This window comes from Egretta garzetta, unplaced genomic scaffold, assembly GCF_000687185.1.
Source record: "Egretta garzetta isolate BGI_Z169 unplaced genomic scaffold, ASM68718v1 scaffold878, whole genome shotgun sequence".
In the NCBI taxonomy this organism is placed as follows: Eukaryota; Metazoa; Chordata; class Aves; order Pelecaniformes; family Ardeidae; genus Egretta; species Egretta garzetta.
Window position 1 is genome coordinate 270,043 of NW_009260592.1, and position 6,589 is coordinate 276,631.

The following is a 6,589-nucleotide window of genomic DNA, read 5'->3' on the forward strand; positions in this document are numbered from 1 at the left end:
GTAGGCCAAATCAGAATTCTGGGACATGTTCCCTAATTTGGGTCCAGGTTGGTCCCTTGGATAATCTGGCAATTTTTGTTTTATAGGAAACCTTTCATCCTGAAACACTTGCAAAGTTCTTGCTGGGAAAATTCACATGATAAATTTAAAAAGGCTAGTCTGTCTTCCTTAGGGATGAAATACAGCTTCTTCTTTATTAGGATGGGATCTTTTGCTGCAGGGAGACTTGAGGAAACTGAGGCTAACTGTCATTGTTTTGGTTCTATAGAAAGGGAACATCACTGATTTCAGTGAAGCTGTCCCTGAGATACACGAAGGTAGTGACGTGAAAGTCAGTCTTTCTATAGATTTCAAACTGACCAATGAGCTGTCATGTTAAATAGTTCAATGAAGGAAGATGGGTGCTATTAGACTTCTGTAAGGAGTGCTTCTGTGAAGCATGCCTAGTTCTGTTTGAAATATAGTGGGGATCACCTCTGCCTGCTGCCCTGGAAGGAGGAGAGAGCACTGAGAGCCGCCCAGGGCCAGATGGGCAAAGATGCCCAGGAGCCTCCCTGCTCTTTACAAACTTAGGCCAGGCTTATCATGCCCTCACTGAGCTTCTGCCGCCTTGAAATCACTGCTCACTTCTCCCCCAGCAGCAGGATGGCAGAGGATGCTTACAAGGAAGTGTCATGGTTTAACCCCAGCCAGCCGCTTGCTAACTTCCCTCTGGTGGGATGGGGGAGAGAATCAGAAGGGTAAAAGCGAGAAAACTCATGGGTTGAAGACAGTTTAATAGGGAAAGCAAAAGCTGCACATACAAGCAAAGCAAAACAAGGAATTCATTCACTGCTTCCCATGGGCAGGCAGGTGCTCAGCCATCCCCAGGAGAGCAGGGCTCCATCATGCGTAACGGTGACTTGGGAAGGCAAATGGCATCACTCCGAAAGTCTCCCCTTCCTTCTTCTTCCCTCAGTTTTTATATTGCTGAGCACGACGCCATATGGTATGGAATAGCCCTTTGGTCAGTTGGGGTCAGCTATACTGGCAGCTTTTTCCTGTTGGAGAAAAGAGGGTGTTTACTACCACTGTAGTGGCCTGCGAAAGAAATGCATTGCTTTTCCTAAAGAGGCACATCAGTTCTGTGCCAGCTTTCATACTTGTAATGTATTACTCACTGATTGTCGAATCCAGCCCTGGGTCTCTAATGAAATAATTGATTTTTTTCTTTTTTTTTTTTCCCTAGTTTTTGTGTAGACTGAAAGCTGCTGTTCTTTACCACGTTGAGCAGTACTTGTTATTTATCAACAGGACTGCATGGACCTTCAGACCATTCAGACCAGGCTGCTTTTTTCAAGTTATGTGAATCTTGCAGGACTCAGTTCTTAAAAATTTGTATAAGGAGGGATCTGATGTGGGGGAGCTGGACCAGGCCAAGGACTTGCAGGGAGATGTGGAGGACTATGGGGAATCATGAAAGGGCATAATGCAAGGGACTGTTCCCATTGCTTCATCTGGGGAGTCTAACCATAGGTGCTCTCTGTTTTACAGAAGAGAAGGTCTGAGTACTCCTACCCAGGTACCTGCTGAATAACACTTTGCTCAAGGACTAGGCCGTGATGTTGAGTCATTAAACATTTAGGAGCCTGAACCCTAGGGAGGTGTCTAACTGGTGGGCTGCGTCAATGCCACAGCCACTATTGCTGGAGAATTCTTGAATATATTCTTGCATTTCATCAACTCAAGGCACAGAAGAGTGATGTAACTGTTGTGGTTTGCTTTAAAGGGTAGGATTATTCTAAGATGAAAGTAGTTACAAGTTTTCCCTTCAGCTGCTCATGTGAAGGCAATTTGGACAAAGCTTTTAAAAATGAGAAGGCAGTATAGCACAGAAGGAACAGAGGGAGTTTATGTACACAAGCACTAAACAGTTCGAATTAAATTTTCAAGGAGGTTAATGCATCTAGCCAAAGTCAATCTTCTATCCTCCATGTTTTCTTCCACTGCTGATGATTAGAGTATAGGGTGAATTCAGAATTCAGGTGAGGTGAACCTTATTATATTAGTTTTGTAACTAAACATGGCTTAATAGATTAAAACTGTTTTGAGGAACCGATGTGTATTTGGATGGATAATTCTAAAACTATTCATCTGGCTAACAGAGTTTACAATTGATAAGAGTCAGGACCTCATTCTACTTGTATTAAATCAATTATAAAGCTGTCCTGAACTTCAGTGGGAGCACAATCAGGGCGTAACTCATGCATATTGCAGTCTAAAATGAAAGACTTCTAAAACTAGGAGTGAGGCATTGCAAGGCAGGCCCCTGGCAGCTGGGAGCCTGTGTCCTGGGCCATTACATAGGCTGCTCTGCATCATTTCCATCTAAAGGTGACAGGCTTGTGTTGGGAGAAAGTGCCTGTGCTGTTCCCCATGCCCAGCCTTTCTGGCTGGGTGAGCTTTCTCCTCTGAAGAGTTAACGAAACAGCTTGTAGACTCACCTCTCAGGGGCCACTCAGCACTTGGGAGAAAGGTGAAACTGGTGAAAAGGATCTCTTGCTGATTTTCAATTCCAAAGAATATGCTTTGCAAAGGATTTGTTAAAAGCAGAAGTCACAGAGGCAACATTACTGCATCTTCAGGGCTGAAACAGGTAACATATAACCAGTTATGAGAGCTGACAGACACTTGGTGCGGGAACACCCCAGCACTACTGTCAGGGATGCAAAGATGTGTGCAAGAGGAGTGAGCATTCGCTAGGGAGGGGAGCGCTGGCATAGGGCCCTTTGGGCTTGCTTCAAAATGTCTGCAGACTTGCCTATCTGCATGAGGATGAAATGCAAGCCTGCAAGCTGGTTGCTATTTGATTCAATTGTTTTATCTGTGAGCCATCCCTTAGAGAAAGGAGGGAAGAAAAAGACTTTTATAAACCTGGAATAAAAACTCCTCTATTTAGCAACTCTTTCTCTCCATTTCTCTAATTGTTTATTTAAAGCCCTCTCTGGACAAAGAATGTTTTCTGAAAGTCTCAAGTCCCCTATCAAAATAAGATTTATCTGATGTTCAGGGCACTATCAGAGTAGGACAATGGAGAAAGTGCCAGCAGAAATAAATGTACAGTCGACTCTCAGACAGCTCAAGGAAAAAAACTCCCAAAGGATTTTGTTTAAAAATATTTTTAAAAAATAATGAGAAATAGAAAAAGTGCACAGAAAGACACAGAGTGCCAATTAATTCAATAGTTTTTGCAAGCTTAGTTTGCAGTAAATAGCACTTGCATGCTAAAAACTGCTCAAAGGGATTGATTTATTTTATTTTTACTGTATGAGAGAAAGTGACTCTAAAGCTTCTGTATTTTAGAAGAGAGAATACTCCAAGAATTTACATCTGTCACCAAGACGGACAGAGAGGGAAAAGCAATGTGGGTTTGCTTATAAACAATCTGGAACCAGAGGGGCAGTTAAAAGAATAAACAGGAGCACTTGGAAATGTCATATAAAACTTAAGTAGCCATACTGTGACAAGATAAGGGGTTTTAAAAACTTTTTCACTAAATGAGTGCTAAAGGGAAAAGTCAATTACAGCAACAGTGTGAAAGACCATATTGTCACAAAACAGGTTTCTAGCAAAGAAGTGACCAGACTTTGTGCATTTTTCAGACAGGTCCCGGGGACACATCATCATAGCCTGAAGCAGATGAATCAGTTCTTAACTGCAGTATTGGATGGTATTTGAAAGCTCCATCTCTGAAATCCAAGAAAAAACCCCACAGTGAAACAAACGCCCTCAGCAGTGTGAGAAAGCTTAATGCCACTGCTGTGGGAAAGACCCAGCTTGTTTTGTTCTGTAAGATGGAAACATTTCAGAGATTCCAGTCTGTCTTTCATTTTGGGACATAGATTCCTCATGCCAGGAGGTCAGGCTTTGACAGAACGGCTCTGGGGTTAGGTCCTATCTCCTCCATGGCCTGGGCCCAAGGGAGGAGTTCAGGATGGTGTGTAGGAGAGGTGGCACTGTGCATCCTGCTCTCTCACATGCAGCTTTTATCCCTTCTTAAATGCCTTGGTCTGTTGTAAATGCAGTAAGATTAGAGCAAAATTTGAGCCTAAATTCAGATTTCTAAAAATGAAAATGGGGAAGGCAATCATAGATCTAGATGAACAATGTCAATGTGCATGATTTTGAATTGGTCTCTCCAATTTGTTAAATAATTTATCGTAATATCTGACTGCCCCACAGTATTACTGAGAAATAGGGATATGTATCCACTTTACAAATACTTTTTGTATTAAGTAGCTATTCAATTTTTTAATCTGAATAAGCCTTTTTAATCTCTCATGTAAATTATGTATCTTGGTGCAGTTGCAGGTGATGAAGAATTAATCTCCTACATAGAGATCAGAACTCTCAATCCAGCTCTATATTGGAAATGTTTATAGGTATAAAGTATAGCATGTTTTCCATAGCAGCCAGAGAAATTTAAATCCATATACTATGCATATCTCTCCAATCAGTTTAACATACTTGTTAGTTGTGTGTGACTCACCTGGTCAGCCTCCACAATCCTTATAATTTTCCTGATAGGATAACAGACTATTAAAATTACTTTCTGCTTACTGGCATTTGAAATCTTTTCTCCTTTATTGCAGAAGTAGCTTTAACATTTCTTATTTCACTTAGAATGGCCTTAGAAGTCCAGCAGTGATTGTATATGTAACTTCCAAAAACATCAACTGTGGCTGTGTTGGCAAGTTTTACAATGCAGTCTTCTGTTCATTTTGCCTTATTTTATTACCCATTTTAATAGAAAATGATGCTTTTTTCATGTAAATGTAAAATAATCAGTGGAGATCAACCAAGTAAAACAGAGTGTAAAGGCACCAATCTCACTGCGTATTGACCAAGGAAGAAAATTATGAGCTACAAAGAAAACAAATCCTTTATGACAATTGTACTGCACGAAAAGATGGAAAACCTGATTACAGTCCTCCTTATTCCAGTAGAATAGTAATGTTCCCGAGTCTGAAAAATGCATGAAACTGATGTAAGACCACAATCACATCCAAATATGCATTGATAACAGAACCAAAACCAAGTCAGAGGAAGTAATATAAAGTGATTATCACATCCAGCAGATTATTTAATTTGTGTTCATTATCTATTTTCTCTGTACAGGAAGCATCAAATCAAACACTTTAATAAAAAAGAATAGAGACATTCTAATTCTGCAGAACACTTCCAATGAAGCTGCACATTATTTAAAGCTTATGTACACTGAATCTGTTATGTGCCTCAATAAATAAACATTTTACCTCAAGTAAGTACCTTCTTTTGCAGGCTGTTATCTTGGAGACCAGAAGAAGCCAAGCATACATATTTAAAATTATATGAAAGGGCTAGAAAGCACTGCTGTTAATTCCCTTGTAGAACCTCACCCATGGCCATGTCCCATAGCACTCTCCTCTTGAGAAATGAGGAGATGACAGATGAGGGAGGCATTTTGCTCAAGTTCACCTTTGCTATGTTCCATGTGACTGGTCACTATGTACACACAATTTCTTCCTCTTGGCTGAAAAAAGCCACTCCAAAATGATACCATAGGGCTCCAAATTCTTAAGAGTGTGTCCCATGGGCTCAGGAGAGGGAAAGACAAGTGAAAACAGTTTGGAAAGGAGAGAAAATTGGCCAGGAGGAGGAGGCATGACAAAGCCACATTTTAGTCCCTTACTGTAAATTAGCTCTTGGTGTTGAAGTTTTTAGGGCATATTTTTCAGGCCTCAAAGGCAATTAAAAAATATTTCTACTTATATTTCTTCATCAAAAGTCATGTTCCTTTACGTTAAAACATCCTATTTTTTGATGGGCTCCTAATTACTGTGATGTTCAGCCCATTGTTGATTTTATGAGTGCATGACCCACATTTGTATTGTCATAATCCTGCAGAAAATTTTGAAATGAACCAATTTTCACTTTCTTTTCTATGTCTGGGTTACCAATCTAGGGCCAAGACAGTAAATCTAAATATAGAATACCATGCGAGGGAATCTATTGAAATTTATGCAAGAAGAATGCCAATCAACACTGCAGTCATCAGCTTTCCACCTATCAATGCTGCTTAAATGTAGTAGAGAAGTTATAATGTCCTTTTTTTGGAATGAGCAAACCTGATTATTTGTGGGAGGAAGATTCAGCACAGTGATACGGAACGGGTTACCCAGAGAGGTAGTGGAGGCCCCATCCCTGGAAACATTCAAGGCCAGGTTGGATGGGGCTCTGAGCAACCTGATTGAGTTAAAGGTATCCCTGCTCACTGCAGGGGGGTTGGACTAGATGACCTCTAGGGGTCCCTTCCAACCCCAAACATTCTATGATTCTATGACTCTATGACTCTATGATTCTATGATTTTATACCACTACCTGTATTTTCAGACTTGTGTAATCTGTATAGAAATCCTTGCTCCACTCCTTGCCTTGATTTCCTGTTAAAATATTGTGTTGCTGGATGTGCTAATTATCTTTTTCTATGGGTTAGGTAAAAGTTAGTTATTGTACTAAAATGGCAAGATTCTATTGAAAATAGTTTCAAGAGTTGAGGCAGGTCAGTCTG